The sequence below is a fragment of the Vidua chalybeata genome, chromosome Z (assembly GCF_026979565.1).
Source record: "Vidua chalybeata isolate OUT-0048 chromosome Z, bVidCha1 merged haplotype, whole genome shotgun sequence".
In the NCBI taxonomy this organism is placed as follows: domain Eukaryota; kingdom Metazoa; phylum Chordata; class Aves; order Passeriformes; family Viduidae; genus Vidua; species Vidua chalybeata.
Window position 1 is genome coordinate 56,495,032 of NC_071570.1, and position 21,880 is coordinate 56,516,911.

The 21,880-nt window shown below is 36.0% G+C and overlaps 1 protein-coding gene across 1 annotated transcript in view; it reads right to left on the bottom strand.

The window, feature by feature from the left end:
* Window positions 1-605: 605 nt before the first annotated feature.
* PRR16 (proline rich 16) overlaps window positions 606-21,880 on the bottom strand; it is a 150,041-nt gene continuing 128,766 nt past the window's right edge. Inside the window, exon 3 of the mRNA XM_053932224.1 lies at window positions 606-2,468. The gene's annotated coding sequence lies outside the window, so the exon portion shown is untranslated. The remainder of the gene's footprint in view (window positions 2,469-21,880) is intronic.

Consider the following 21,880-nt stretch of genomic DNA (forward strand, 5'->3'; position numbering starts at 1 on the left):
AGGTTTCATTTATCCATTGAACCAAAGGAAATTGACCACTAACTTTCATAAAAAGAGTCAAATCATAAGATCATCCCAATTTTTGCCAAATGAGGGAGCCTAACATAAACTCACTTAATTTTCCAATTTCCTGATAAACTTCAAAAGCTGTTTATGGCTTCAGAGTCACAAGCAAAGACACAGGTCAGGTCTTTCACCAAAAAAATACAGTAACATCTTTTGCAGTAATAGGACTTGTGGCACTTACTTCAGTAGAGCTGGCATTTCATTCATGAGCAGGTAAGGGTGCCATGCGTGCACACACACAAACATACACGCATTAACACTTGTTAGCACATTAGAGCAGAGCAACACATTTTTAAGATATCTGCCCTTCACAAAGTTAACCCACAGATTTTTTAAAATTAATTTTTGTTGTTGAAAGGTATTTTTTCTGTTAGTGAGCACTTAAATGCTTCCATAAAGCAACGAACTGAAAGAAAAGCTATTCAGCTTTGAAAATCAGATACATATAACTGGACTTAAGATGAATAATTTAAGTGAACTCGGAACCAAATGCATTACTTTTCTCTTCAAATTACACATAGGCTAATGGACTAAGAAAAAAAAGGAAAAACCAATTTTTATTCAAAACAGCTCTAGCACTGAAATGTTCAATAACTACAAAAAACCATTGCATTACTTGGATAAGAATGACTGTTCTTAACTGCAAATGTAGATTGTTCTAAGAAACAATCTTTTATTCTGTAGCTTTTCAAATTATGAGCAAATACTATCAAATTCATGGTCTTGTCAGTATGCCAAAACAAACAAAACACCAAACAAAAACCTTAGCACATACGCAGCCCAGAAAAACCCAATCCCACAAATGGGTTTTCCCAGTTTTCGAGTAAAATGTGACAGCTGGCAAAAGGTCTCTGTATAATTTGGGAAACCACCATTATTTGACTACATTCATTTCATTCTTAAACACCCAAATTTTCACTTACTAAAACTCACTGATAATAAAAACCCTATCCCATAATATATTTAATATCTTTCTGTGGATATTAAAATAAACTATGTTCTGAAATTAAGAGTTAAAATACCTCCTTTTGTTTTCCATACATATTTGCCTATATAAATATACTTCATCATTTTACAAATTACAGTATTTATATTAAAGTTTTCATTCAGCAAATCATTACAGCTTAACAAGAACAAACAATCCCTGTGTTTTGGTTCTGTCTTTAAATCACTTTTGGAGATAATGAAAACCAGCCAAAATGAGTGACTGCAAATAATACAAACAACACATTTATTTAGAAAAATAAACTGAAAATGTTGCTTGTCTGTTAGATTTTTCCATGAAGTATAGACAAATGGCTAGAAAAATTTTACGTCAAGTACATATTACAAATTACTTCTTTAGCAGTAACTGGGACTAAATGTCAATGTTCAACAGGAACATTTTTTGATGTATAATTCAATAGATTAAATTTCTTGGCTGCTAATATGATAAAAAATGGATGCTATTAAAAAAGATTATATCCCCTTTTTAAATACACCTTATCATGTTGCTGCTTTTTCATATATATACATATATATACATATGTATATATGTATGTATATGCATGTATTTATTTCATCCTAAGAAAGGACTGTAATCCTTTCTGTGAAGAGATCCCCATAGTGAAAGAGAGCATAAATGTCTTTCTTCATTTCTAACTTTTAAATTCCATTTGGAGCCCTGGCCAAGTATAGCTTGTTGTGGTCAAAAATCTCCTGGGGCCATCTGTGCAAATGGTGGCACACATCATTACCCTGAATGGAAGTGACAGTGCAAATAATAGAAGTGCATTGAGATGCAATCTCTAAGAACAGAACTTCCTCAAAGTTGGGTGGAGGACAGGAGACAGCATCCTGTTAAGTGACTTAACTTCACTTATGCCCTGTTCCTGTATGGCTTTGAATATATACAAGGGATGACAGAGGTCTTCTTCCCCACAGACAGTAACATTCCTCTATTACAACAAATGTAGCCATTTTCTGAAATTACTAAGTGTTTCCTTTCTCCTTTTGGCTACATATTGAAATATTTGTTGATGCTGGCTGTACCATAAAAAACTCCTTGTTTGGTACTCTGGTTGCTCAGCACAGAACTCAGGTGTCAGCCTTGGAGACGGCAGTTTCTGCAATGGGGCAAAACATTGAGTTCTCTTATCCTTCCTTCCCACTGAATGGAATTTAAGGCTGTGGCTTTTGCCAGGACTCAGCTTGTAGCTGTCAGATCTGAGAAAGACGATTCAATGCACATTACACTAGAGCTCAGGTGTGCTCTGACTTCAAGGGTTCTTCCATTTTCCACTAAGGGTCAGGTTTCCTGGTTACTTCTCAGATCTGGCCTGCAAGAAGTCACAATGATGAATCTGATATGCAAATTAATTGATGTGCCTCCAAATATAGATACTCCTTCAAGCCTGAAGGTGCTGTTAAAAAGAAAAGAAGGGCAAAGTTATAAAAAATGTTACTTTAAATAGGCAAGTTAATAAACAAAATATAATTTTGAATTATCATTTCAGTTTTCATGCAAGCAGGACTTCAAAAAATAATGGTATTTTGAAATGATCTTTTATAGTTGCACTTTATTTTTTTTTGCACTTTTTATTTTACTGGGGTAAATGGTTTTAACTTCAACAGTGTCTTTGAAATTACATTATTTATATCCCCTGCGAAATCTGGAATCTAATACTTGTTTGTATATGAAACAGAAAGTGAACTCAGCAGAAGTTCCCTATCTGGCAAGTTTTCTAGTCACTAAAATATTATATATATTCTGATTTGGGTCTTTCATATTAATTTTTGTGAAACTGTTTTAATTTTTATAAAACACTAATAATGCTGCAATCTAATGCTAGAGGTTCACTGACTTACTGAGTTTTCCTAGCTTTATTTATTAGGGAAGATAAAGCAGCAGTATCTAAAAATGAGATCTTAGAATACTTACCTGTTGGTAGCTAGGACACTAATTCAGGTTTAAGGACTAAATTCACACCTCCTGAGGAAAAAAAATAACAACTTCCTCATGCACTTTTGGTGATTTACACCCAGAGTTATATACTTCAGTGAGGAGGAAGATTACTTCTTTGCCATTAGCTTTGTGAATCTCATTCACATTTCCTCATACTTCTTACTCGAACCATTTAAATTGACAAAGATTGTCAAGGGGTAGGGCAGAATTTCACTGTCAGACAAAAAAAAAAAGGAAATCTGAATTTGGTGTAATGTGAACTCTTTCAGTTTTTTCTCCCAGCACTAAATGAAAAGATGAAATATTTAGTGAAACGTATTTAACACTCAGAATTGTTAGAGTGGCCCAGTGTAACCCAAAAGCTTAGCAAACATGGTAGATTTGTGATATCACTGGCTTAGCAGGAAGTTGTTTTCCTAGTCAAGTATTCAGAGTTTGACTCACATTGTTAATGAAAAAGAAGAGTGTTCTAAATATCTATTAACAGCTTACTTTTAAACTGAAGACAGTCTTCATATCACTAAAAACACACAACACTTTTTCAGCTGTCACAGTTTCAGGCTTCAATTACATTTGGGCTAATGATTCCTGTATGTTATTACCTTACTAAAATCACCAAAAAAGACAGTATTGTCCTTGACTGCAGTTAAATTCTCAGGAACAAGATGAGTATGGTATAACTAACATGCATTTAAAATAATTATAATAATACTCACAAAAGAGAAAATATGAATAGCATTTGCTGTCAGAAAACAGTTGTTCCGTAAACTTAGACTCTGAATATAATGAAATACAATGCTGTGCACTGTAGGCATGAAGAGCAATATGTTTTTTTCTTTTCCTCTGGGTTGCAATTCATAAACATAGACAATATCATGTTGTCAATAGTTTAATCCTAGTCAGCAACTAAGTTACATGCAGTTCCTCAATCCCCCCCACCACACAGTGGGCTGATTAGGAAAGCTGGAGAAATAATTTATAAACCCAAATAAAATTAAAATATTGTAATAATAATGATAACAAAACCAACTGTAACAAAAGTGAGACTACAAAAAAAAAAAAAAAAAAAAAAAAAAAAAAAAAAAAAAGAGATAAATAAACACCAAGAAAGAAAAGTAAACAGACAATTCAATATGGCTCACCACCTGAGGATATCCAGCCTGTCCTCAAGCTGTATGAGCAGCTCCCACCCAATTCCCCCCATGAGTTTATGGTATGGAATATCCCTTTAGTCATTTCGGGCCACCTCTCCTTGTTTTGCTCCCTCATGGCTTCTTACGCACTTCCTCACTGGCAAAGTAGAGGAAACTGAAAAGTCCTTGATTTAGAGTATGCGCTACCTAGCAACAAATGAAACACCAGTGTGTTAATCAACATTATTCTCATTCTAAATCCAAAACACTACTGAGAAAAAGATTATCCCAACCAAACCCAGGATGACTGCTTACAAAACAAGGAAGTGATTTTTCAAGCGTACTTAAATTTCTCCATCATGTCTGTCATTGAGTTTTCAAGCCACACAATTCGATTCCTTCCAAGTTATTCAACCATGTGACATCCACCCTCATTTCATCATTCATGTCACCATGTGACATTCACCCTCATTTTCATCTGCCAAGGACGAAAAGACTACCTTTTTTTCTTTATACTAACTGTGCTAAAGAGTAAAAAAGATGATAAAATATTTTGCACCTTTCCACATTAGTAAAGAATATGTTCAAATTAAAAAGTTGAACTTGCTCGATGGAAAATTCATTAGGTGGCAATGCCTGCATTAAAAAACCAGCTGTTCCTCTTGCTACCGCCCCCAAAAATCTACACTTGCAAACCATTATTGTACACATGAAGAAGTGAGAAGCAAGAGAAAAAAGGCCAGTCACTGAAAAAAACAACCTGCCTACTAATTACAGACTCCTATCCTGAACTGTCTAGTTTTTAATACTATAGTCTGTACTGTTTTTGATAGCAAGGCTGTACATTCAGATTTAATTCATCATTACAAAGCCTTTTTGTTGTAGCATACCTTGTCAATAACATTGTTGTAATATAACCCTGACCTTATTAAAGTCATTATTAGTGGGCTAGGGCTCAGGCAATTTACAGGAAATCATTTTGTTCACTCATGTCCCTTCTCCTTTTCAGTACTTGGGCAGCATCACCATGTCATTCTCTTCCTTCTTCAGCATCATTATTTAGTCAAAGCTAGAGAGCTAGAGAGTCAAAGAAACCAATGTTGCTCTTCTCCCCATTATTCAAAACTAGATAACCACTCTTCCATATGAAAAAAAAAAAATTACTTTGCTATATTACCTGAAAACCATCTACATCCTTCTGCTTTGTCTGTCAGAGTCTTTTTAAAAAACTGAGAGTGAGTCTAGTCCCATCTACAAGGACATGGCCATGACTATATTGTCACAACCATTTTGTCATGACCATGACCATTCTCATCATGGCCGTGACCATATTGTCTCAGGACAAATTGCTATGCAGAACACTGTGGATGGAAAATGTTAAAGGACAAGGCTACTAAGGGAAGCCTCCTTTCAGCCTCAGACCCACAAAATGGCTACCCCATTCTCAGATAACGAGAAATCACTGCATTTATTGGTCATTAAAAAAAGACAATAAATCCAGAAGCATGATTGGAAGACACCAAGAAAATTATAGAGAAGACATCATCAACTTTGAAGTGATATGTGCAGTGAGGATGCCAATGATCACAGAAAGGAATACTTCTAGTGAAAGTTTCTATGCTGGGCCTCATGCCTTTTATCAACAAAAAATGAGAAAACAACTAGGAAATGTACTTCCTGTTCAATTGAGCAAGGGAGATTTACTGGATTTATACTAAGCCATGTAATTTCTGCATCATTGTAAATCTGGTAAAAAAAAGCACCTGAAAGACTAGCCAAAAAAACCCCTTTGTTATTTGTCTGGGCTATTTTAGCCCAGACAGTATAATTTGGACATATGTTATTATCTGTCGTAAGCACACTGCAAGTCAGAGCACATGCCCAGCTATTAATTGTACTCACATATTCAGGAGTACAACAAAAGTTTTTACTTTTTGAAAAAAAAAAATACAAAAAATCATATAGTAATAAACATAGTGCAAATATCTTCTAGATATTTTTTATATACTAATAGCATTTGTTAAGTTGTTGTCATGGTTTTGGCTGGCCAATTTGAGATTTCCTGGCCAATGCACCAATTAATGTGGTGGGTCTAAGTCTGGCTAAACGCCAGTGTACCCACTAGAATATACTTACTAATTTCTTGCTGTGAGATAGGATTAGGAGGAAGGCAAAGCAGGCTCAAAACTTTTAAAGAGTATAAAGAAAAGTTAATTAATAGACCTAAAAGAAGAATAAGAATCAGAATAAAAACTTCAGAACACTTCTCCCCCTACAACCTTTTCTTTCCCACTACCAATGTACAGAAACAATTCAGTCAGTTTATTACCTCTAGAACAGTCTTTCTTCAGTTCACTCAGGGAGAGGAGTCCCTCTTGTCATCTTATGGAGAGTTCTCCACAAGAAAACAGTTCTCTCATGGCTTTTAATTGCCATGAATAGCAGCCACACAATTGAATATACAATTGTGAAGTCCCTCCCAACTTTTTGCAGCCTTCCCACAACTACGTTTATGGGCTATGTCAGATGAACTGTTCAAGAGCAAAGGTTCTCTTTATCTATCTATAAGATCATCTTCATCTCTGGCAACAGAGGTCTTCTTCTTTCCCTGGGGGCAAAGGGTCTTCATCTCTCATCTCTCTCTCTGTTCAAACTTCTCATGGGATCACAGCTACTTCAGCATCTGCTCGCTTTAGCATAGATACCTTTGCTCATATCTACAATTTGAACTCTACATTCCCCCATTCTTTTCAATGAGTTACAGGGAAAAAGAGTCTGATGTATCAATTATATTCTTCTCCATAGCTTTACAAGAGGTTTTCAGCCCAAAACTAATGGCATCTCCTCATTCCCTTTCCCTTCTGGAATTTGTCTTCTTCTTTACTGACCTCAGTGTCTCATGTTGTCTTCTACGTGTCTTCACTCTCTTTTTTTTCTTTCACTCGAGAAAGGATCAATGTTTTGCAAGTTTCAACTGTGCAATGAAAGAGTTAAATCTCGCCCAGGTCTGGGGGTTGTCATGTGATCTCTGCTGGGCTGTGGCAGGAGCACTTACAGCGATGCATTTCAGGCTGCACCGGGGGCTGTGTCAGGGTGGGCCGAATGGCCAGTCTGCAGCCCCTGCTGCGTTCAGTTCCAGCTGCAGGGCCACTCTCTGCGTGGGCTGCGACGCCGCCTCTGGCCTCAGCCGGTGATCTCCTGTGGCGGCCACGCTGGGGGAGGGGACCTGGTGACAAGATGTTATCAGCTGTGGCCCAGCCCTGCCTCAGCCAGGGCCCTGCGGCCTCCCCTCTCCACCTGGCAGCCGCTGGGGCCTGGCCTGGCTGGGATGGAGCCTAGTGGGCTTGAGACAGAGTGAAAATTTAACAGGGTAGAAATCCATTTGGATTTAGGTGAAATGTGCCACTTTAAGCTTGCTAACATAAGTAAAATATGCTGTTTAGTCTGGTAACTGCAGCACTAGCAACATTGCCCCAGCTGAGGAGAAAGAATGCAAATTGCCAAGCTAAAGAGATAAGAGATAAGAAACACTCCTTGGACCTTGAAACAGACAGATGCCCAGGAATTCTTTCTGTACTTTCTGACAAAAACTGAGTGCAGGTGTAACTAGCTGTACATGTAATGTGAAATCATCATAATGAATATGCATGAATCTGTTGTGAAATTCTATGCATATGTAAATAAGTAAGAGTAATAAAAAAGGGTTGGGAGTTCTCAGGGGAACACATGTCCTTTGAAGGGGAAAGGTCCCTCACATGCTTCCAGCACTGAAATAAACATACTGTCCCTACAAATCTTTGTACAAATTGCGGGGTCTTGATTTTTCACCGCAATTCAGGTTCCCCATGGCGGCGCCCACCCGGCCCAGGCTGGCCTTGTTACCTGTTCCCAGTCTGGAAGGAAGAGAGAGTGTTCCTGGGGTTTATTAGTTTTAAAATGTGAATCTTACAGAGGCAGATCATGTTAATTGGCTATTAACATGCCTATTCTCAAAGATAGCCAGAAAATATATTTATGTGCCCATCCTACTGTTTCAATCCATAAATAATTTATTTGTCAATGAGCAAATAAGAAATCCCAGTTGCTTATTAGAAGTTTATCTTTCCAAGCTTAGGAAGAGATTGAAAATGGCATGAAAAATGAAGATATTTACACATTACAAATGAAATGTACACATTTTCCTTTTCTTCTTTACACACTACAATTAATTTATGCATTGGCAATGTGTATGAGCTTCTACAAGGATATTCTTGCGATCTCATTAGCCTCTCCTAGCAACACTTCCTTAATGATATTATAAAGTTCTTTGTCATGCCAGTTTTGCTATCTCCAGAGCTTTCCCTATACAAAGTTCTACAAATATAATCCTGAATAGAAAACTGTAAATTGTGTCAGAAAGTACATGATGAAAGTATTTACTAAATAAGGTTATCCAATTGAATTCCAGCTGTTTGAGTATTTGTAGATATTTACTATATTTGTCTGCTTGCACAACAAAATGAAGACCACCTAAACATTGAGAGCTACTGTAATTTTCATAGTGAGAAACATGCAATCAATGTCAGAGGCAGCAGCCGCAGTTACAAGGTGACAGGTACCAGGTATTTTGACATCACAGGAGTCAACAACTTATAATATGGATTCCTACGATGAATCCAACTAAAAAAATGCTAATAGGGAAAAGAATGGCACTAGAAAAAGACCTAATGATGCATCCTGGCAAAACCTGGCAGTCTTGTTCACTGGTCAGAAGCATTTCACCTTTTAAAAGAAGTACACATTAATTTTAAGTAGAGTAGTATGTACAGGATGCACAGAAAGTATATCTAAATTAGCATTTTTAGAATTCCTCAGGCATACTTTTGGCAGTGACGGTACATTTCTGTCAGCATTTCAAATTTTAGAAACATTTTCATCAGGTAATTTTTCTTTACATGACTTTTTTTTCATTTGTGATTTTGGTTCCTTAGGTGTTAGAAAACTGTTTTGGTGGTATCAAAATGTATATTTTAAGATAGCATTGGTTATGCCAAGTGAGAACACAGTCTGGGAAAGCTTATTTATTTTCTCATGACATTTTGGATATGTTATAATACATCATTCATGAGAAAAGTACTCACAAATATTTCTGGGAGGGTGGTTTTGATCCATTTTGTCTCTCAGATAAAAGTTTACCAGCTCCCAGAAAATTGTTTTCTCAAAAAATCATCTTGTACTTAACTAACATGCATAAAAAAAGCAAGAAATTTTCAAGAAGATGACACCAGCTTTTTCTTTGTACTAAAGTATAAAATGTGAGCTATGCATTTCAATTGAAATTAAGAAGCTATATCTTGTCCCAATATTTACTTGCAGACAGGCTTGTGATGTAGATTTGCTTAAAAACAAGTCTAAATACACATAAATGCTTGCTTATCAATTGTTGAATATATATGATTATATGTAAATATAAACATTAAATGTGTATTTATGCATTATTTATGTGTCTTATGTATGTGTATACATATAATATAAATATAGACATATTAATTCTCTCTTTCCTGGGCTAGATACCAGACAAATCTTGGCCAATACCCAGAAGACTGCAGTCAATTAGACTGTAGTTTGCAAGGTCACATCCATAAGCTCAAGTGGCCACTACAGCTGTACCAACAGCAGCAACTCATGCGAGAATTACATTGGGTCGTTCTCTTTATACAGAAGCACTCACACTTCAGTTTAGTTTCATCTGTAGGAGATACATCTTAATGATACTATAGAAATTACTGTGAACTGACAAATACTTTAATGTCTGGGATGGTTCTTCAACAGGAGATATCAATTGTTTAGCTGTAAGTTCACTTAAAAAGAAAAGTACTTGAGCATTGCTTCATGAGGGGTTATGAAATAATTTGTACTATGTGCTCAGTAGACAATAATCAAACCATAAATTCAGTCTTGCATATGAGGCACTTCACTCTGTAAAAGATTTGGCTGCATTTCTGGTTCGGTTGCAGATTTTTTTAGAGATCCAAGCAATAATTTTAATCACCATGTTACAAGCTAGCATTTTATTTCACTCTGTCCTTTTCAGGCTCTACAGATACCTGTTTATTTTCAGAAGTGATTAATCTGAAATATTCAACCTACAAGCCAAAACACTAAAAAAGAGTTTTGATGCTTGTTGAGGTTTGCTACACTTGTGAAACAAATAAACCCTACACTGTTAGTGGTGAACAACAACTTGTTTCTTCAGCATCCTTCCCTGAGTATAGAGGGATGCAGATGAGCGTCTATCTAAACCTGAGGCCTACTGATGCTTTCCCAAATTAAGGCTGTGTATTAAGGCTCCAAGGGAATCTCCTATCATCCAGGGAACCCACCTATTCATTCTTGCTGCATTTCTTTTAATATAAGAGCTAGGTAATATCAGATATTGTTTTCATATGCCCTTTTCATGCTGAGTCAAAGCAAATTTCCTTAATTAGTTTAGATGCATATCTGTGTCAACTAAAGGTAGAACAAAGATCAGTAAAAGAAAGAGATGCAACATTTTATTTCTAATGATTAGTGAAATAGATCTACAAAAACACTTGGGAGGTTGGTTACAAAGTTTGTCTATGTAGTTTAACATAGGCAATATCAGAGTAAGTAAATATTGAAACAAAAAATATCAAGGATGAAGCAGGTTTGCATTTGGAATTATTGCCAAAGTATATCACATCCAGTTTCTAGTGCTGGGAAGTTCCTAATCAGTGTTGCACCTAATGCCTCTTTAAATAGTCTGAGGACCTTGCCATCTCTGCCTTACAGTTCTTGGCAGAAAGTAAAAAGATGGAAGGTCTGGTATCTAAGAAAATATACTAGCACCCAGTACCCCTTGTAAGTCAGTATTTTTTCTGTAAAAATTCAGATATCCTGTGGCATGCTTTTAAAACAGTCAGTTACTGGAGCTGACTATATGACAGAAAACAGGATGATAATAAAATCCCTGTGAACCTACACTCAATGAATAAAAAGAAATTACTTTGGTATACAGCATAATTTACTTGACAAAGGAAAAAACCTTTTATCAGTCAGGGAAAGGGACATTAAAAACATTACAACTGAAAGTTCACAAAGAATAGTTAAATGTTTTAAAAGACTTGCATCTGCTATTATTTAAAAAAAACTTTTTTTTTCAATTTTTAGAGTTTAGAGGTTTGTTATATAATTACATGTCTTAAAGTGACCTGTAAATGGTTTGAAAATCATTCTCCCCAGAGTACATCTTCCAGTTGACAGGAGTAACCTTTTCTTATTCAGCCTGAAGCTAGGAAGGATATATGATAAGTGAGCTGGCAGCCCTCCACCTCCTTATTTAAAAAAAAAAAAAGTATATGGGTGAAAAGAGACATGTAGGACACAATGTAACTATCAATGTAACTGCCTTTTTTTTTTTTTGACATTTACTGATCATTCATCTATTTCAAATTACTCAAGCAATCCATCAGCCTTGTAGGACTAGGCCTACTTTGCAAGCCAAAAGGACTTAAAAGACATAAAAAAAAGTGCCATAAATTCTTTGATGCATTTTTTCTGCAGTTTGCCCCTTGAGAGATTAATTAATTTGTGATTCTAGTTAACCACTCACTGTTCATTACCATGTGCTTTTACAGGATTTTTTTTCATTTGACACAAATATTTTACCACACATGAAAAAGTATTATTTTCACTGACAGTAGATATATGGAGATTACTGAAATTACATTATCTTGTTCTCTCTAAACATGCCAATGTGACTAAAGGCACACAGTGATTCATTGTTATTACTATTTGTTATTATCCTGGTTAGTCAAAATACTCAAATTCAATTCTTTTCTTTAAAACTGGTTTCTGTGAGGTTGCTGGACACTGGGATGTTCCATCTTTGTTTCTAGGAAGTTTTAGCTACTAGAAATTATTGAGTAGCTCACAACTGAATCTTGGGCAGAAATCTCTAAATCCAGTAGAGGTCCCAAGGCCAATGAACAGAGTTCACTACATGCCTCAACAGCTTGTTGGAAGACTTCCCACACACCCAGTCACAGCCCTTTTCCAGCAGGTAGAATAGTAAGGGTTCCATCAACTCCTTGAGCCTTTCTGCACTGTGAAATAAAAATCCTAATGCTTCTACACATTGATTTACCAAGACTTAACCAGTTACTTTCTTGAGCTCCCAAGGAAATCATAGTATAAGGAAGAAATGGAATATAAACCACAACAGAGACTAAATATATTTTTAGATTGGAAGGTGAAAATAATACCAGGATATTACTTGGTATTTTCATATGCATTGTACTTTCAGCAGCAAATATGCATGAAAGAGATCAACCTGGCATGACATTTACATTGAAGACATTTGGGAAGTCTCCTTATGGAAAACACTATGAGTTTTCCAGGAGCATTAACCTTGAAAAAGCACTCCAATTTTTGATTACTCTACTAGAATGTATGTGCTTACAGGATTATAAAAATAAATACAGGAATTCGTAAATTTTGCAAATATACAATGATTCAAAGCAAACTTTCCCTTTCAGGAGTCAACTTCTGTTTCACCAGCTCTTGCAAACACCTGTATATAAAAAAAGAGATGGTCCTCTGCATCCTCTCTTAAAATCTACTTATTAGCTTTCTTATTCACCACTCAAACACAACAAAACATATGAAACTGACATAAAGAAGGAGGAAATTGCAGTTTATCAGGAATATCAGTATTTACATTCTTCTTAGGCACTCAGAATTATGCCTTTTAATTTATTTTGAGCAATCCTAGAAATGAGCTTCCAGAACTTGATTATGTAGCTGTGACATAACATTGTTATATGTGTTACAGACCATATTATAGGAGCAAAAGGGGAAGGAAAGACAGCTGAGTCTATCATTTGGATAATTCCCTCTGTTCCAGTCACAATGCACTCTGTTTTGTTTTCATGGTGGTTTTTTTTTTTTTTGTTTTGTTTTGTTTTGGTTTGGTTTGGTTTTTTTTGTGAGTTTTTGTGCGTCCACATGTGTGCGTGTGTGTATGCATGGAAGTGTGCAAACAATTGTGTTTTGGACAGCAAAATGGAGAGGGGAAGTATTTACTGGAAATTCTTACCTGGTTAAAATATGAAAAACAAAAATGAAAAACAAAATGGCTTCATGTTTCTCCTGCAAACTCAAGGAGAGAAGGTGTAGCTTTGACCTTGAAACTTTCTTGACCCAGAGCGAAAAGCAAGATGTATTCTATTTGCCATCTGTATGGCAGTTGTCTTGTGTTAAGTGGGCAATTTTTCCTTATCTATTCCACAATCAATCCTCCCTCTGGGGAGACGTCTGCTGATAATGGGCCATTGAGTGTCACTGCATGACTGATAAGAACTATAACATCCCATTGTGAGATGCTCCACCCAGAGGGAGGAGCCAAGCATTTCTACCTGCATATAGTCTTGAGTTTCTGGCCCACCTGCAGTTTTTTCTGCACTGGATTTCCCAGAGGTACAGCTGCCTCTTCCACTGCCTCTTCAGAGGAAGACTACACCCTTTTCTACAGGATCACTGCTCCAACAGAACCACACCTGACACTCCAGGAGGACTGCAGCAACAATTCCAATGAGCAGCAGCTCAGCGTCTGAAGGAGATCTGATGGGAAACTGTGGCTAATGGGGAGGCTTTAGAGGTAATGCCCTACGAGTGCCCTTGGAAGTGCGTACATAATTGCTGGACACACTGAAGAGGGTGTGTTTGTGGGGGCTGCAAAAGAGAAATTCACCCCATTCCTCTGGCACAGGACAGAGCAGATGAAAAAATGGATACTTTGTCCTTTCAGCATGATACTTGCTTTGCTTTTCCAAAATCCAATCATCACCTCAGTACTCTGTTTTTTTGCAACGCCTTCCTCTACCAAAATCTCAGAGCAGCCATGAGCAGCTGAAGCCATACTGCTACATACAGAAACACAGAGCATGCTTTAGACACAGGAAAGCTGTGAGTTTAAAATGCCTCAGGCAGAGGAAGCAAGTCAATTTGGATTTCTCTTATCTCTAGCAACAGAGGGCAAAAGAAAGGCAGTCTATAAACACCATCTCCTTCTCCAGCAATTTGTAAACCTAGCACATCTGTCCCATGCTTTATTTATGAGTGAATGAAAAACAATTGGATTTGTGTCAGATAGACTATCTAAATGCTGAAAGGAATGACAGATTTCAGTTTTTAATTTTGGCCATACAAATATACAGTTAATGTTTACTTTCACTACAAGTCAAAATCCACTGTCTTTCCTTAGCGTTACAATTAAAAGGATGGATACAAACAAACCCTTTGGCCCTGCTGGCTTGCATTACTTGAAACAATGCCACCTCAGATGGTGAAAATATTGGAAAACTAAAACTGCCACTTTTCTTTTTGATGACTTGGACTCTGAGACCAGAGTTATATTTCTCATGTTTCTAATTTCAAGAGAAATGTCACTGTAGAGCTACAGATAGCAACCAAAACAGTGAACCTTCTATTTTGCCTGTTGGCTGAAGTAAATTTATAAACTAGTTAAAAAAGGGAATTACATAGTATGCAAGGATTTTCTACAGTAGAGATTAGAGGTGAATAATTCTTTCCATGTATTATTCTCCTTCCTTTACCCCCAAAATAGCTCCCATAAATAAGAAAGTTCAAAAACTGTAAACTGTTTAAGAGTTAGCCGAACACTGTACTAACTGATAAGGACACATCAGAAATAGCTAAAGTGCATATTGTGCTTTAGAAGCTTTAATTGAAATACAAGTCTTCTGATGTTCAGATAGTAATTAATTTATAAATCTATGTATAGAAGCAATTACTAATAATTTTATTTTTAGTGAAGCTAATAGTGGCACTACAGAAACTAAGTTGGATGATGGTATCTCAGATAATGTTTTTCCCTTTAAAAATAAGCAATCAGGAAAAAGTAACATAAAGAAGGATCCTATGGCAGAAGGATCAATATGCTCTTGATCTGGTTTAAGACAGTACCAGAAAGTTCTCTTTCAGAAAATCACAGAATTAAACAGATAAACTCCCTTTGTTTAATAGGATTTTGAAATAAAGGCCTGTTAACTGAGATGGAAGTAGAAGGAAAATCCAAGGATTATTTCTATTTTCTGTATTTATTAAAATGTAATTCCTATTGTTGATTCCTATAGAAACCTGCACAATAATGATGACTAATAGAATATTAATTTCTCATGTAATTTTACATATAATTACAAAATCTATGTTTTAAAGTACTCTAAGGTGACATATTCTTAGTGAATTGAAAATGTGTCTTATACCCAGGAATTGCACTTATTCATAAATATACTGGGTACCTTTCAGTACTTAAAAAAATGCATGGGTACTTAAAAAACTAATTTTAAAACATCAGCTGAAGTAATTATTGTTTGATTTAATGCTTTTACAATAGATTTTTTATTTCATTCCTTCTGTCATACCTTACTAGTGATAAATTGATGGGTTTTGATGGAAGATACGGAAATAAAATTTGTATTAACTGTTTCATGCTGAATCATTTATGCTCCATGTGATCTAGTGCAGATTGATTTCCACCTTTCAAACAAGCCTTTAACACAGAAGCTACATGAAAGGAACACTGCATCTGTCTTTGGGTTGTTCCACTCTCTTCATCGTGTTAATGCCTCAGAGCAGGTGGACACCTCCCCACCTACATAAGCTGTGCACCTGGGCTGACAGAAGAGCCTGGACACAGGTGGGAGATCTGCACCAGGAAGAAGAGCTGCAGACAGAGCCCTGTGGCAGAGATAGGGATGACTTGTACTGTCTCTTTGCAGGCTCCCTAGAGTGTGTCTACACCCCTACCAAAGGGTGCAGACACAATAGCTGGCTGGGCTTGCTGTTCCTGCACCAACATTTTCCTGTGTCCCACCTCCCTGGCAAGTCTCCACTCCTCTGAGGGCAGTCAGGCTCACAGCCAAGGTGCAGCAATTCAGTGTGGTACACACTTCTACTTGGGAAAATGATATTCCAAAAAATTCACAGAATTGAAAATGAGTATTGTCATTTTATTTCTTCTGGTATTTTCTGGTATACTTATATCAAGGCATTACTTAACAAAGGTGGAATTTGCTTCTTGAAAAAATGCAAATGTCCTCTCCATGGAAATGTATATTCATAGTCTTGAAACCTTCTCAATATGTTGATCCTTACTGCTACTGTTACATGACTACTGTGAATGACTAGAAGACACCAATATTTCTCACCTTTTCCTGAAGAGTGACACTGTTGTAAAACATTCATGTACAAATGGGCCTATCCATCTAATCTCTCTGGACTTTAATACTTCCATAGGCATTTATGGTCGCAACATTCTAACTCTTAATCTAAACTTAGGTATTTTTCTCTTCATTGGCATAAAATACATATGAACTTTTCACATGTGAATGAGGTGATAACCTCACAATGGATTGTTCCAGTTATGCAAACATATGTAAATTTAGGTAATGCTAAAAGTAGACTGAATTTTGCTCAACGAATGGAAACTTTTTATTTTGTGAGACATCTGAGTTGCTAGCAGTCCCCTCTTCAATTTCTCATCCATACTAATTGTACTTTCTGCATGGCTGCTCAGCCCTTTGCTCTTGCACTGTTCAATGCCCACTGACTATTCTGACAAAGCTTCAACGAGGACAGCATGCTCCCTACCTATCACATGCTTGTACCTTCTTCCCACAAGTTTACATCACTAATGACTTACAAAATTAAAACATTCACTGGTTACACATCCAAAAATTCACCTCTATTTTCTGTCATATTTTCCTCTTTGTTATGAATTCTCACGGATCTTTGGAAAAGTCATTGAGACTCTCATCTACCTTCTTTTTGTAGACCCTGATGAATTCCTTAGCCAATGTTGACCCAGTGTGGGCTCAGCAGCTGATTTGCACTGAGAAACATGTTTTATTTAACCATGTAACATCTACTAGAGTTGCTGAAAATACTATGGTTTTCTGAAGCACAAACATTACAATACAATGAATTTACAGAGTCTCTCATGGCCCAGTTCAACCTTGAAGCAAAAATAGATTTATGGAAGAAAATTAAATCGTTTGTTTAGTTAATAGTTAATAGTTAAATAGTTTGTTTTCCTTTTTGATAAACTACATGCCCTGCTTCAATTTAAATAATAGAAAGAAAAAGAGATATTGTGATGTCCAAGTTATATTCCTATAGAATATGGAATTTATAGACATATTTCACACTCAAAACAAATGCACTTATAAAAATACTTTGAAATTGTATTTCTAAGTCTTGGTGGGTTTTTTTCCCTGTTTCTTTTCTAAAATCCAAGGTTAATTAACAGTAACAATGCAATTTGGCCCTGCTGTCAAATATCGCAGCATTAATTATTACAAAAAATACCATGATACCCAAATCCTAATGCACAGGAGAGTTATTCATTAATTTTAAGAAGGTTTTAGCAAGGAAGCCTAGGTTGAACATAAAAACTAAGATGAGATTTTAATGTCTCTACATCATTTCAAACTTACAAAGCTATCCCATTTTGTACCCATGGCAGAAATCACATAGCGGGCCAGAACTTCTAAATAATGTATTTAATAATTTATTTATAAGATATCTAAATGCAAATAGTTGCAAAGGATTGAAAAAGATGCTGTCATAACCCAGGGTTTAGGTAGGGAATGCTTAAACTACTTAAAATTTCAACGTTTTAAACTTACACTTTATAGCTTCATCTAACCTACAGGGATTAATTGTACATTTCACAGTAACTATTAGGAGGTATATTTTCTTTATCCCCTATTTAATTTCAACAAAACCTGTTCAGTGCACAGCTAACTGTTATATTGATGCATTTTAAAGGTAATATGAAGATAATGTAAGACTCTTCAAAGCAATTAGTAAAATTATTATATTTGCTTAAGCTGTCCACCTGATTGAGAGACAAAAAAATCCACTAGTCATCTTGAAACTTTCTGGTAACCTTATTTCTGTCTAGACACTAAGCTTTTTTTACTGATGAAATTTCTGTAAAATAAAAATTTCAACAATCTGAAGGTGCAACCAACATGTCTAAACATAAGAATTTGGAGATCATGCAAGATTTGTACTATCAGAAAAAATACATGATCATACTAACGTTATTATCTGTAGTCATCTTTAAATGTTATCATTTGTGACCATCAATATAGATACTGAAAAAAAAGTGTTTTTCTTCATGTTTGACCTTAACCATTCACATTTTCATAATAGCTATTTTCTTAAAATAATTTTATTTATTTAAGCATTATTATCCAATTCTGATCATGACCACAGGGCTGAAATTGGTTTTACTTATCCCAAATGCCTGCATTTTATACAGCTGGTGACATAATAGACCATGACTCTGAAAGATGTTCTGGCCTGCAAACCACACATTTCTGTCTTCATTAGCGACACATAGAGGACAGATACTGTGTCATTTTTAACTAGCTCTCAGCTGAAAAAGAATACTTCATTTTAAACTATTTTCTCAGTAATTGAAATTCTAGAAGTTTCTCCTCCAACAAACATCTGCATAAGAACCCAGAAATATGTACTGTCTGAAATTCATTTCTGCTCCAGAATTAATTTCCTCCTTTGATCAGACTTGTTCTTAAATTCATCATCATTAACACCCCAAACCACTAATACTGTTTTCTATCTGACCCATGTGGTTCCCAAGAGAAGGAAAACCTGGGTACTCTTCCCATCCCTAGTGGTGATCCTGAAATGAAAAAAATGCTGTATTATTTTCCAGTAATATCTCAGAAGGCAAAAAAAACATCCTACAACTCATTATGAAGGAAACTGCAAGATAAGCTTATTGTTCAGGATGTGAGTACAGTCTGAGAGGTTTCTGTGCCTCAGAGTCAAATGCCACAGCCATGAAGATTTTGCACCACTATTTTCATGGTGATTTCTAATAAAAAGTATTTATGGAAAAATTCTCTGTTGAACTTGTCAACACAGGCTGTGGAGAGAAATCTCAGACACCCTTTTGATTTTAAGAGCATTCCCCAGAGATATGAGGTACAGAACCAGCCCTAATGGTACCGATTTATTCTATCCGCTTGGAGGAGCTTCTGGGAGCAGAATGGATTTTTATAATCTGTAAAGTTTATATACCCTCATTTCGCTGTGACATCAACTGTAGTAAGTGATGTTTCTCTGAGCACCATCTTCCCCAAATCTCAGGGTTCCAGTGAGCCAGGACAGCAAAAAAGCAAAGACAAACACAGTGAGGTGATCAGAATAGAACTATTGCTATTAAATCATATGCATGATATTAGAACTGTAGGCTGTAATATTACTATCAGGAAAAAAATAGAATGCCCTCCACAGCAAAGTGAAAAGCTTGCACATTCAAAAGCACAAAACAAAGCTGCATTTTGTGGAGTGGGGGAAATGATAGCTGCTGGGAAATTAAAACATAATAGAAAATGGAGAAAAAGCCTGCTTGGGCCAAACTGTATTTTGATTTGCATCATACAGGATGCAAATAGGACAGGATTTAATCTGATTGTACATATAAAAATATAGGGGTAAACCAATCAAAACAATTCAGAACAAGAGTTCTCATGGGTGAATACTTCTAAAGAAAAACTGTTACGCATACCAAACAAAAATTCCTAAGACACAAGATAATACACAGAAAATACCATATTTATCAAGATTTTACTTTACTTTTATAGGTAAGTATCATCAGCCAACTGAAAGTATGATCTCTGTTATGTATAGTCCATGCAAAGCAATTTCAACTAAACTATTCCAAATTTTCAAGAAAAGCAACCACTTCCAGTAAAACTGAACAGCCAGAACACTGTCCCGTCAAAGTGAAATATGGCAAAATGAAATAGGAAATAACAACTTTGGTTTTGTTCCTAGACATATCTGAAGTTTGCCAAGAGTTACTAGATTTTCAGGTAGTGGTTTGGTAGAAACCCACTAATTTATCTTAGAAGGCTCATTTGTATTTCACCTAACCCTATGTTACATGCCACAAATAAACCTGGTAACACAGATGCCCAGAAAAAAATGACAAGTACAAAATTGTAACTTACTACCTTTAAATGTCTATTTTTAGTGACTACAGAATACTGGACATGCCTTTACTCACTAAAAGCTGCAGTTTACAACCTTATGTGTTTTGGGCTTTGTAGATGGCCAGACATTTGCAGGGCTGAGCCACTTTGCCTTGCTGACTTTCACAGTTGGCTGAGATTCAGAAACAAGCACTCCTGTAAATAATTTCTCTGTGAACATTGATTTTCATAGTAAAAACTGACCAGATCAAATCCACTTGAAGAGCCCTTTTTTTTTCTTCATCCAGAGAATGCACATAGAAGAAAAAGGAAAGGGAGAGACCTTAGACATGAAAGTAGATTTAAATGTTAAAATATCCTTCTAGTAGTGAGAAAAGCAATGTTTCTTTCCCTCCTGTGATTGGATTTTAACCCCATCTTCTACTTAGAAGACAAACATTATTCCAAATTACTGTGAGTCTGAGATTTTCCCCCATTACTTTTGCTGAAACTGTGCAACTTTTTCAGAAAATGATGCACAGGTCATTGACAAAGAGACAGCATGACTGCAATTAATTACTCACTACAGACACAGGGAGGATCCTGGTGAAAAAGGATTATAAACAAAGAAACACATTTTACACTGAAACAGTCTTGTTCTCTTATTTCTATCCTAATGCTGTGCTATCCAAAATTATTTTGACAGCTACCCGAGGGCACTAAGCAGAGAAATTATAAGCAAAAATGCTTTCTCAGAACCTGACATGGGATGCGGTTTTCAGATGGATTTGCCAGCATACTTTCTAAGGAGAATATGCTTCAGACCCCAAAAAACTCTTTCAATTTTCAATGCTAGGTTTCAGTAGAGCTCCTAGACTATGGTAATGTTTGAAAAAGGCAATTTGGGTCTTCTGCATCAAAATGAAAATTATCAAAATGAAATGACAAGTCTCCCCTTTGTCAGAATGTACCTCAAGGCCTCCTCTGCACTCAGCGTTATTTGGTAGCTTCCTACAAGTCAACAAGCCTCAAAAAATAATTTCTTCATCTTTTCTTTTATTAAATAAGTGTCTATTTCTTGAAGTCTGCCAGTGCCACAATGCTAAATGTTCCCTATCTGTTCAAAAATTTTCATTCTACATGCTCAAAAGTCTTGCTCTGCAATAGCAGGCTTTGCTCTTCTCCCAAGAGGCACAATCTGCCCCCATAACCTGCTGTACCTGCAGTACCTAATATTATACAAAATATATGAAAAATTTATGCCCAAAAATATATGAAAGGACAGACAGAGTAGTTATGCCAGCTGTCACACAGACACATACGATGTCCTAACAGAGTCACTGCAATTTACCTCATGAATCTAAAGAGCAAAAAACAGTAGTCTCATCATGAAGTCAAGCCAAAGTCATCATATCATTGACTGACTCCACAGTTTGTATTCTTATTGACTGCTTCAACTGGTAATTTCCTGAGTATTTGCAAGGCTGTGAGGCTTGCAAGTAAGGCTGGTATTTCTTGCCTTTTTGTTATACAGCAATGTAAGAAAGCAGTGTTTCCTGGGATCTACTGATGACTAATATGTAACTAGCTAGTTAACTAGTTATCATAACTACAACTATAGGTATTATAAATATTATAACTACATATCATTATTATTATAAATAACTATGGAGCTAGCCAGCTAGACAGGAGCAACAGAAAAGGCT